Source organism: Macrosteles quadrilineatus, unplaced genomic scaffold (genome assembly GCF_028750875.1).
Source record: "Macrosteles quadrilineatus isolate MER2022 unplaced genomic scaffold, UCM_ALF_1.0 Scaffold_4__1_contigs__length_99947679, whole genome shotgun sequence".
NCBI lineage: Eukaryota > Metazoa > Arthropoda > Insecta > Hemiptera > Cicadellidae > Macrosteles > Macrosteles quadrilineatus.
This window is the reverse complement of record NW_026542597.1, coordinates 70214987-70227927: the sequence shown is the minus strand read 5'-3', so window position 1 is coordinate 70227927 and position 12941 is coordinate 70214987. Positions and strand designations below refer to the sequence as shown.

At 35.6% G+C, this 12941-nt stretch overlaps 1 non-coding gene across 1 annotated transcript; it reads left to right on the top strand.

Moving 5' to 3' along the window:
- Positions 1–12859: 12859 nt before the first annotated feature.
- On the top strand, positions 12860–12941 carry Trnas-aga (transfer RNA serine (anticodon AGA)). Its single transcript has one exon. It is a non-coding gene; the product is annotated as a tRNA-Ser (tRNA).

Here is a 12941-nt window from a genome sequence, read left to right as displayed (position 1 = left end):
AATTATCACTCAAAAACGCAATTCTGGTAAGTGGTGTGGTAAATTAGGGTAGCTAATGTGTAGGTTTTATTGCGAATAAGAGTTGTAGCGGTGAAGCTGCGGTGGGTGTGGTACATTATTTTGTTTATTAGCTAAGTATAATAAGACTTATTATACCCAATAAACAAAATAATGTACCACATGTACAATGTACACCTTAGTGACTGATAAATTAAAGGGCATTTTTAAACTCGACATTTATTGAATGAAAAATTATTTTTAATCAACACGAATTTTAAAGCTTGTTTAATGTAAATAGCCAAAGAAACTACTTGTCAAAAATTTAAATTTTCTTTAAATTTCAATTACTTAACAATGTTTGGTTTATGGTAAACTGTTCAATTTTAGTGTATACCTTTGTCAGTTACAAAATATCGGTGGATTGTATTTAGTGAACATTAAACATTTAAACCGGTAATTATTGAGTTTCAACGATAATAGAGCAGAAATACCTTCTGAGCCAAAAATGTTTAATTGCTTTATGATTGGAAAGTGGCATATAAGTGTAATGAAATTATTATTTATAACAACGATTGTGGTCGAAACTAACAAAAATCCTTTCAGTATCTATTTTTGTAAACGCTCCCATACGTTATAGCTGAAAAATCGTAAATTTGATGTTTTTGATTAATTATTAGTATTTTGAAATAGATCTAAAGATTTCTTTGAAATTATTAAAGGGAAAACTGTGTATAGTTACTTCATAAAACATCGAACTATTCCATGACGTATGACAATATCGCCTAAGCAAAGTTAAATATTCTAAAAAATACCTATTTTACGAAAATCTCCAATTACGCCCACTTCACTGATTCCACCAAAACACCGCACACGTTACAAATCCCATCGCTAATTACAATTTCAGACAAAGTTCAATCAAACTATGAATGGTACGAGGTTTAATTGCTCATTTTTCCCAGAGTCCCTGGAGAGGTCTGATAACTTGCATTTGCTGATTGACCGGATAACTGCATTTAGCCGCGCATTGGTCCACTGCACTCACTAATTGACTGCCAATCTGCCTTTGACATTTCATGTTGGTTTTATGTCCACAGAATGCACCGTGATGACATTTCCTGCCCGATGCACTTCAAACGTGGACAACGAATTCATAAAATATTGACATTTCATCAACAGAATTGTCGAAATAAATGGAGCCGGTGGACTGTGAAAAGGACAATCTGTACAAATGTTTGGGGATTTTAGGATTTGTGTTGGAACATTTTTTAGCTGTATTTGGTGTTGTGGCACTGAGGTGTTTTTAGTGAATGGCAGAGTTGTAAAACTCATTTAAGGTCAGTTGTAAATACGAGTCTAGGTTTTGTTTTCACGAATTTCACATAAAGGGAATAAGCTATTACCGTAGGTCTTTCGCTTTGATGTCTCCAAAGGCCAAGAACACAACCCGTTCAAATCTATGTATATGGAACGATACCTCGAGTAAAGGTAATTCGATTTTAATTAAAGTTGGTACAAACATGTTAACCTACATTTATTTGAACGAGTTCGCAAAGTAGCAAGATCGTTCAATGGGACGGGGCTTTCTTTGAGGGGGAGGGATAGGGTAGAAATTAGTTTTTCTTATTTTTTAACCCTTAAAACATTAATTTTGCAGTTTATTCCTAACTGTTTTGTAGAGCTTAAAAAAAAACAAATAATTTTTGCTCCCCTATTACTGTGTCCATGAGTTCCTAAAGTGTTTTGAAAACTCCAAACTGTCATTAATGTAAATATTAGAATTAGTACAAGGATAATTAATTTCGTTTTTATACTTAATACTTTAATATACTTTAATACTTTCTTATTAAATGGCGACCATAAAAAGTAGGTATTTAAGCCAACTACAAATATCCACAATTCGTGACCTCCTAGAAGCTGGATTACAGGACGACGCCACAGTCCCAGTTTATGTTTATTTTAGCTGGCAATTGCAAAATGCATTATTGTTAATTTAGCCCAGTCAAAGTTTTGATTTGAATTAATTTGATTTATCGTGATACAGTAGTAGCCTACTAAGATTGTCTATGCGTTTTGTTGTGACTTTACGAAAGGGTTATATGGTTTTAGTTATCACTTTAAAATAATCATATTATTTTAACTTCTCTACATCAATTATTGTTTGAATTATTTAGATATTAAAATATTATAGGACCAAAGTGTAAAACCCCTTTTATTTTGGACCTCCTTGACCAACAACCCAAATTAAGCATATAGAAATAAAGTATAGTTTGCAGATATGCTGCAATCGGGGAGTGTTTCAAATTGGTTCTCGCTATAAAGCAGTGGAGTAGTGCCAGCATATATACGAGGCCGCGGTTACGGGTTACCGGGAGGACCGAGGCTACTAGATGTCGAAAGAGATTCATTTCTCTACCTTCATAACGAGTAGTAACCCATTCAGACCCATCTAATGGTGTTCTGCAATGGACAATTACATCTTAGTAGCGTACTTTGTTCTCCTTTTATTTTTGTAACGAATGTTGATTATATTCTATTAACCTATTAATATGTTTTATGTAAAAGAAATAAACGATTTAGGTTGTTAGCTGAGGATTTTTATTTGATAACATTTTTAAGTCGTTTACATTCACATTTACTAGCGTAAACAACTCTAGTTTTTAAATTTGGTATTGTGTATGCTATTTTTAAGCAGCCATTTGTTTTAGTTTTATATTCTACAATAATCTTTTGCAATGAGTATGCATTTTTAGGTACAAAAAAGTATTAAGTAGAATGACATATGGTGTACCACAAATAAGGTTAATATTCAAACCCCAAAAGAATAAACTTTGTCTGTTTTTCTAGGTATATTATGATTTACGTTTGAGGGGGTGTTCACTTAGTTTCCCCCAGTGTTCCCGCCCTAAAAAGAACCAAATTGGAAAACAATTTTACTAATATTATAAATGTGAAAGTTTGTGAGTTTGTTTTCTTTGTTTGTTTGAAATTCAATCACGCATTAGCTACTGGTTGGATTGAGCTGAAATTTGGTATGGTGATAGTTCACATTACCGATTAACATAAAGATATATATTCTTATCTCAAAAATACTTTCGGGCTCCACCCCATTGGCTCTGGAGTTCCCCATGTTAACCTTATAAGCATTCATATTTAAAAGGAATTAAAGAATTTTGACAGCTGTTTCAACTACACAAATTGGTTCTACGGTATTAAATAGTATTAATATTTTTCTGCATTTATGACAACAGCTAATTTGAGCCAACTAGCAACAAAAAGCTGTGATATTGATTGAGAACTTTACATTTTTTTGGTGCAGTGGTATAACATTATGGCTGTAGTAGATGTGCTATACTATAGCATACCGTAATTAAAAGAATCAAATTTTCTTAAAGAGTGTCCTCTCTCATTGCAAACGCAAAGCCAAATATAACTGCAATAAGCATTTTATACTTCTACATAAACCCCGTACGAAGGACGGGTACTTTGCTAGTAAATAGTATTTTTTTGAACAGTCCAACTATACAAAATTAATATCATCACAAACTCCTAAATAACCATATCCACGATACTAAAGCGTTTAAAGAGTAAATGACTCTCAACATATGTGTTAACATGCCTAAACGCACAACGACCGTCATTTCCCAACGATGTTCACGGTCGTCTGATCGGTTCACAGCTGATTGACAGGATCTTTCTGCTCGGTCAGCCTCAGATACATGTCGCTGGAGATGGTTCTGCAACCTCCAAGGTTACCAGTGTTTCTACACACCCTGTATATAGCTGTGGAAGACTTTCACCCCGGCCAGTGTAGGGTCATGACATCTGTGGTGGTGGTTGTGTTGCTGGGGTGTGTGGCATGTGCGATAGCTCCAGCGTCTCCCAAGGTCGTGCAGCAAGACAATGGAATCATCTCCATCATTACCGAAATGGAGCCGGAGAGGATCCCGGTTCAATACCTGCAAGTGGAAAACCCTGGCCAGGTGGAGAGAAGAACCCACCAGGATGAAGAGCCAGTGCGAGTCACAAGTGCGAAAATCAGGGTAATCGATCCGGACACTGGCTTCAAAGAGGTTCACCATGGAGTCGTCGTTGGAGATGTAGGGAACGTGACGCAAGATAGTGAAAGAAGAGTAGCCCGTCAAGAATATCCGTCAAGCTACAAAGTTGTTTACCCTTCAGTCATACCGGAGTACTTTTCGGAGAGAAAGCCGAGGAATAAACAACCGTTCCAAGGGATAAAACAAGGTAAATATGGATATCAAACGCCAAGAGATAATGTTGTTAGAACTGAGAAAGTGACCAAGGTAAGAAATAATAATAGTCCAGCTAAAGTTTACAAACATACCATTGTGCGGCCTGTAACCATAGAGGATGAAGTGAAGCAAAGAAGTAAATATGGGAAGGCAGGGCGATATGGGAAATATGCAAAACAGAGACGTCCACATGTATTATCTAGTGAGATAAGTGAATCCTCTGGGGGCTATGGTGGAGAGAATTTGTCTTCTAGATCTAAGTATGGACGTCCAGGGAAATATTTACCCAGTGGCTCTGCTATAAACTCAGGACCTGAAGTTGGCGAGGTTGTAGAAAGAGGAAATTATTATGGAAACTCGTATCCATCATCGGATAACCCAAACCAAGGTAAAACAGAGAAAGAGTATTCTTCGAATACGATGGTAAGATTTCCTGATGGATATGCTCACGATAATGAAAAAAGAGTTGAAAGTGCATCTAGATATAGAAGTGGGTCAAGCTATAAGACACCAGAGAAAACTATTGGGAATTATGATCATCAAGTTGTAGAGAGTGGTTATCCAGAAGAGAAATATTCCCAAAGTGTACCATTAGAGAGGCCAATTAGTCTAGCGCCAGTAAATAGAAATCTGGATGAAAAACTAGCTTCAGAAGAATATTCTGAAAACAGCAAAGTAGAATCAGACCAACCTCTGCAAGAAGCAGGAAGTATTTTGGGAGCTGGCATTGTTGACGGAATAGATGACGGCTTGATAGAGGATGGAGGAGTGATCTACGCCGGAGGTGGATACGGTGCAGGATTTGACAAGGAGAAACATTTTGATAAAGAAAAAGGGAAACATTACGTAGCAGGCCACAATTCAGCTCACGGTGAAAAGGGTGACAAGGGATACAACAAGAAAGAATCATTCTCTAAAGGTGAAGACGAAAAACATGGTCACCAAGAAAACAAAGCGTACTCTAAAGAAAAGGAGGGTGGTGAAAAATCACACTTAGACAAATCTTCTCATTATGCATCTGGCCATAAGGCAGCTGAAGGAGCGAAAGCTTCTGACTTCCACAAGGAAAAGGGCCATAGGAAAGGCCACAAGAAATCTGGCTTCCGGACAGTTCACCACAAAGATGAGTTTAAGAAAAATGAAGAGTTTTACGATGAAGAACATGATAGCGGGGGCCACCAAGAACACGGACATAAGAACAAGGAGCATGTAGAGAAGGCTGGGAATCAAGACAAGAAGGCATATCTTGACTCAGGGCATCACCACTCTAGCAGAGGGCATGAAGGTGGGCATGAAAAGGGAGGTGGATACAAACAACACAAGGGCCATCACCAGGAAAAGGGGCATTCGGGGCATTATGGGCATGAGAATGAGTATGGGAAGAAGTCTGGATTCAAGGAAGGAGAAGAACACGGACACAGTGATTTTGGAGGCCACAAACATTACTGATTGTAGAGCGTTTACCTGAGTTGATAAATAAATTCGTCCGTCTTCCTTGGTGAGTATGTAAGTAGGGTAACAAAACGTGTTTTGAAATACTTTTTATTATATTTAGGCTACTCACGATTTTTATATTTTTATAATGTACTTTGATCTGTAGTTACTATTATTTAAGTGTTTTCAGTGACATGAGTGAACTGTTCCGTATGAATATTTATAATAATATTATAATTAATAATCATGAGTATTTTGGTCTTATATGATTTACTTTTTTATAAGGTAATATTATAACACTGAAATTTGACGGTCACACTATAAATAATTTGTCTGTAGCTGGTTTGATGGGATTTAAAGCTGTATCCATCGAAAATTAATTATTTTACCAGCCTCATAAGACTTCTACCACACTGAAATACAAATATACAAATCAGGCATTATAAAACAAATTAACGATTTCCCATGCCCTAGGATACATATTACCAGTGTGTTAACAACTCACCACACGGTGTGGATTTATTAGTTTTATTTTTTTTCACGGTAAGATTGATATTGATTTTTTTTAATGGATGTACTTTAAAATTACATTCATAATTTCAATAGACAATGATGAGTCAGTATTATTAGTTAGGCCTACCGTATACTTGAGTGGTCAAGTTATATTAGTCAATTTCAATCATCCGATGTCTGTTACTAGATGTAAATTAACAAAACATATTTTTTATTATTTTCATAGGCTATGCAGTATTAGAGAAAAATTTTGATGTAGTTGGCTATACATTGTTAAGTAGACTTAATTGTTAGCTAACCTATATTAGATTTTTTCATTTTCTGTATAAACCATTTTTACTAGAGTTTTGGTATTTGATGTTTTGTTGATAAAATCATAAGTCCATGTAAAGATTTAAGTAACAATTTAATAACATTCTTAAACCCAAACTCAAAGTTAAGTAACATAACATAAGATTTACTTGATATTATGGTATTTTACTCTAATACTATTTACTTCAATGTAATAGTAAAATCATATATGTTAAACCCATTTGTTAGGATTAAGAATAGTTTAGTACATTTACTATTTAAAATACATATTGTTTTTGTTTTTGTTTTTGTATTGTTGTAAATATAGCTTAAGACTTTTTTACATACAATAAAATAATAAAATTACCAATATTTGTTATGATTTAACCCAAACTCATATTCTTCTACTACCACTTCTATAATACTCAATTTTTGAAAACTAATTACATTAAACAATTTGAAACTCTTCCTCATTGAAATTGTTTTATGCATGAGCTATGTAAGTTAAGAGGAGATATCATCGGTAGATGAAAAATGTTTTTTTTTTTAGCAAGGATTACACTTGCCCACTTAGAGGTATGCATTTTTCATAATCACAGGAAACAAGTACAACAGTACTCGACAAATTGCAACGATAACAGTTGTGTTGGATGTGTAAAGCACTCTTAGCAAAGCACTTGAAAATGCACAATGCGTTCAAAACGCAAGAGAAAAGCATTGGATTTTTAAAGTGGTAATATTGTTGGTACCATTTTTTACTAAAAACTCACACCATGATGACCGATTATAGACAGGATAAAAATTGATAGCTAGGTTTAGTGAACGATCACGTATAACTAATCACTGACATTGTACACAACTAGACATTCCCATCCCATTTTAAGGTTGAAGGCAGTTTATTATCGTTATTGAATTGAGCTATGGACAAATTGTGCTGACTTAAATTACAGATTTTTGTCTAATATGTTGAGCTTTAAGCCAGTCCTAGTTGAAAGCTAATCAAATGGTACATTATTGCATCCTTCATGTCAAATCTATCCACCCTATACTTCGTTCACAATATTTAAGTTGTTTGAGGGGAAGTTCCCCCACCATTTTTTTGTATGTAATGTATGTTGCAGGATCAGCTGTTGAGCTATTGTTTTTAAGGTAAGGGTCAAGTAAAGGGATAGATTAATTCCCCTAAAACCACCTGAGTATCGTATAACGAAATATAGTAACATAATCTGCGCAAGTATTCGTGAGTAAAAGTAACAAAAGCTAAGAGAGTAGATACGGTTTAAACCGAAGCACACTAGTGAGTACAGCTGGTCCATATAGATGAAATTTAAACTTCAGGATACAAAATGTAAGGGTATTGTGTATAATTTAACCCTTCAAAAGTCCTACACCTATGCTGGAAAATTTTCCACCTAAAGTTCGATCAAATCACATCTCTCCCCAGACAGTTCACACTGATCACTCCGCACTTCGCTCAGTTGCGGATTTCCTCGACCCCTGAAGGCGGTGACACACTATCGATCTTTTCCCCGATCAAGACCCCGAACCGAGCAGGGAGAAGGGAGAAGGGAGATAAATATCAGCAAAATTTTACTCCGAACATTTCCCCGAACATGACCAAGACCAGACGAATTCTACCGAGCGCGGCAAAAGGAAGTTTGGAGAGAGATAGAGAGTGTGTGCGAGTGAGAGCGCGGAACTATCAATGCTAGCGCAGGCGGCCGCTCGGTGCGGCGCTCGCGACGATGTACGGGGCAAAAATGTACCGTGACACACTATCGTACATCGGACCGTACATCGGACCGATCTTTTCTTTGATCTTTCGCCAAAAAACCGCCTCCAGAGCGCTCGTCTCCCTGCTCGGCCTGATGTCTTGTTCGGCGTCTTGATCGGTGTACGGACCCGTGACACACTATCGAACATCCTCCCTTCGACCTCCCTTCTCCCTTCTCCCTGCTCGGTTCGGGGTCTTGTTCGGGGAAAAGATCGATAGTGTGTCACCGTCTTGATGGCAATAATGACACCCTCGTCGGAGTTTACGACCGCCACTGGACGTCCAGGGTGTCTCGGGTGACATATCGCTCTGTCACTCACCAAGGGAGTCCTAGTCGAGGTGATAGGGAGAAGGGTGACATGGATAACCGTGGTGGAACTTCTTTATTTGTCTGTTCGATTGGTTTGTAAAAGAGAGGATGTTGAAGCTATTTCATTTGTTTTTGTAGACATATCCATAAAAATAATAGTAGACTACAATGTCATGAATATTTTTCTATTTTGTAGTATACAATAAGTATTTGAATACTTTATTTTCAAATGGCGTTAAATCATAGAGAACAATATTTATGATATTTTTGTACAGAAATCTCGTGTCGCTTGTATCTACTTTGGATTTTGATCCGTCTAAGAGTGTCATTTAAATACACTTACATACCATCTCTCTTTGTAGCTTAAAAAATTTTAATCAAACCGAAAAAATATCTTTATTATCATGTTTGTTAATAATTTATAAAGAGCATGGTGTTACTTGATTGTGTTACTTGCAAATTTAGGGACGAACACAATTTTTCCTTAGCTTAATTATAATTAATTACCCTATATTTTATTATTAAACCAGATATTTATAAAGTTTTCAAACAAACTAATTCCCAATAAGTATTTTACCGGCATGTTATCTTCTTTTAACCATAATCATTGCAAATAATTAAATTAATTTTAGTTCTTTGTCAAAAACTTTTAAACTCCAAAACTATTTTATAGCCTTAACCGTATGCATTTTCACTACACCCAATCCTGTGGATAAGATAGAATGGTGCAAAAAAATTGATTTGTGTAGTATATTGAATAAAATCCATGATACAGTATTCTTTTACAAAACAAAGCAACAAAATTTAGGTATCTTAAGTTTTATCTAACTTCCCTTACCAATTTTAATAGTCTTCTAATGGTTTCATAATTTTCCATCCTTAGTTGTACTAATTATTTTTATATTATACAACCACAAATACAACAACAACTAGCACATTACATGGAATGTAGTTTTAATTAATTTCAATTAAACTAATCACTGCACACAACAGTAGTTCACTGTGATGGGTTTGGTCTAAATCCAATAGTCCAACACTGACCAATGTTAGTAATTAACAGGACTGAGCTGAGCCGGAATATTGCATCGGACATGGACAGTGTCCATCCTATATGGTTAGTGGCTAACAGGATGAGCACTCCTACAGTATTACTAGTGCTTAGGTAAACAGCTGATTGTTTAAGTTGATAGTTGGTGACTTTAGTTTATGTTGTTAGGTAACAGTTGTTCGTTCACAGTTTATTGTTGATCAGCTGTTTAATTTTCATATTGTTTGCGATGTTATAGTGTCAGTCTGTTAAGTGATTCAAGATGAGATTTTATTTTACTGATCACAAAATAGACGTTTCGATATCTGGAACTTGCTTTTGGTTTTAGGTGGGAATGATTGTTAAGAAATTACTGTTCCAAAAACTTTAAAACTGACTTTTACTTAAACATCGCCAAATAAAACAATATACCCGCTTTCGATTTAAAAGTAAGATGACAAGTCTGTTAGTAGTGTTCAATGGAAACAGGTAGCGTAACTAAGTCGATGGTTAAATGATCTTAGAAAATAATTAATGATGCTATTAACAACAAGTTCAACGTTAAGTAGTAACAAGACCAGGGTTTGGATCGTTCCCTTTCAAAACGTAAAAAAATTCACTGGCGTAGAAACACACAAATACAATAAAATAAAATAAATAATCATAGATCAATTATATGTAAGACTGTAATAAATAGACTGCTATTTCGAATCTTCATCGAGGAAACAATTATATTGAAGCTAGAGTATAAAGTAAAAACATGTTTCTGTCTTGAAATATAAAGTATAAGACACATTAAGATGTTAAATAACTTTTACCTTAAAGGGAAATTCACTAATATAATATTAAGTCCCAGAATTACCTATGTTCTAAACAAACAATCCCTAAACAGACTGGGTACCTAGTCGAGTCATTATGGCAGTGTTCACATTCAATAAAGACACATTCAAGACCAGGCACTGGGCCATTCCCTTACAAGAAAACATAAAAAATCGGCGTGAACCACACACAGGAGATAAAAAATAATTGTAAGAAATCGTAAGACTTACATAATTATATTCACTTAATTGCACATAAAAAATATAACTCCCAAAATCAACACTTAATATTTTATCTAACTATATCTACAATAATAACTTCAAACACCTCTTAAGCAACAAACACAAGACCAACCAGATCAAAACAGATTGCAGCTTGAAATTAATTGTGGGTGGTCAACACGGACACCTCATCAATAGAATTTAATTTAGGCTTTGACGCCGGTTGCATTGTTTGCCAGATCAAGGGGTGCATCAGATGCATTATGGTGCATCCCCGGTGCATTGTTGTCGTCACGCGCCAGGGTGAGTCATGCTATACCCTGTTGAACGGGGTGGGTCGCTTGGGGTTGATCAGTGTTTATAATCTGTTCGAGTGCAGAATGAACTTTTATCTCGGTTACAGTTCAATATATGTTCAACAGTCTTCCAATATTAATAGGCAAGCATGTTTCTTGCAAAACCTTTTTCTCAGCTTGTGTACATCGCAGGGAAAATCTATGCAACTGTAAAGATATCTTTATTATAGATGTAAAGAATTCCTTTATAAATAGGCTCAAAAATAAGCACACAAAATTAATTTAAAATTTTAAAAAATATCATGGGCCTTATATGTCGCCTTATATGGGGCCGGTGACGAAATAACAGCAAAATAAACAGAAAATTAAAAATGGAAGATATTCCAATCATCATATGTTTTATTTACAGCGTGGGTTTAAATTAAAAGTCTGTACATTACATATTTTTGGTCGAGTTTTCAACCACTGCACGACCTATAGTTCACATTAAATCAGAGTCAAACTATATTTGGGTAGGTATTTGGGTATATGGGAACAAAGTGGAGAGGTTTAAGGTGCATATGAAAATATTTCAAAAATGGATTAACAGCATGCTGACTCAACTTAAGGTTTGGAAACAACTTAGGTGGGTAAAAGTGGGATCTAAATAAGAAGATTAAAAAAAACCCCCACAAAAGTCTTCATTTTCATTAAGTATTTATGCGCGTGTTTATTTAAGACGCTAAGAACAACTACTTCCTCATATTGTTTTACAATTAACCCTAACGTATCAGTTTCAAGGACTATCTACATTTATTTCAAATGGATGTATTGCAAAATAACCCGCCAAATGAAAGCTCTCCGGAACATTTTCCCACCAAAATTAAATACTCTGCGACGAGCGTAGCCGACTGGCTGTCACCAGAATGAAATAACACTACGTCACGGCAAGAACTTACGGTAACAACCCCCCCCCCCCAGAAATAACCCCCCTTGTGGCGATAATCGTCCGAAAAGCGTGGAAGGCCTTGATTGATTCGGAGAATGATCTTTAATGCCTAAGACCCCTCGTGCAACGCTCTTTCTCCCCCAGATTACCGAACAACCGATTTCGAAGGACCCGAGGATAAACAGAACAAATATTGTCAGAGCCAAATATTTTTCTTCCATCTCATCAGTGATTCTGGTGAGTAATTCAAACAAAAGACTAATAACAAAACTTTTGAGAAAATTAATATTTTCAGGAGCATGTTTTAATTAAATACGTTTGGGGAAAATTTTTATGGTATTTCTTAACGAATATGTCCACGACAACCTTTGCAAAAGGTACCGTATAAATAGTTTCAACCCAAAATAATATTTTGCAAAAATCTAACGAAATAAAAATCTAAAGACAAATTGATCTGTGGTTTAAAATAGTACTATCAATGGATGAAACGAGATGGGGTTGTTTTTTTTAGCCAAAGCGTGTTTCAAATTGTTTTACTTTACTTATTAGCATAGATTAAAGAGTAGGGACTAAAAAGGTTCTTTTACTCCCTACGGAGTAAAAATATCTACTCTAGACCCGCAACGGATGTATAAAAACGGCTGTTTTTGTTGCAACGACGAAAATATTTTAGAACACAGTACAAGTTAAATGAACATCGTATAGCCATAGCGTTTAGTGAAGGTTGGCTTACAGAGAAACATTTTGACCTTTGCATTTTTTTTTCTAGTTAATATAATGTCTAAATCGACTCTAGCCTATCATTGTCTGTGTATAGTCAAAGACTATAGTTAACCCCTTTATCCTTTTACCACCAACTTAATTATCATGTGGCTAGCTGAAGGCCAACAGTGTTATTTGAACATGGGCATCCGATAGTGCTAAAATACCTTTATACACCAAACCTATAACTTATCTTCCTTAACATGTGAAAGTTTACCTTTCTTCATAGCAGCAGTCGTGGCCGAGTGGTTAAGGCGTCTGACTAGAAATCAGATTCCCTCTGGGAGCGTAGGTTCGAGTCCTACCGACTGCG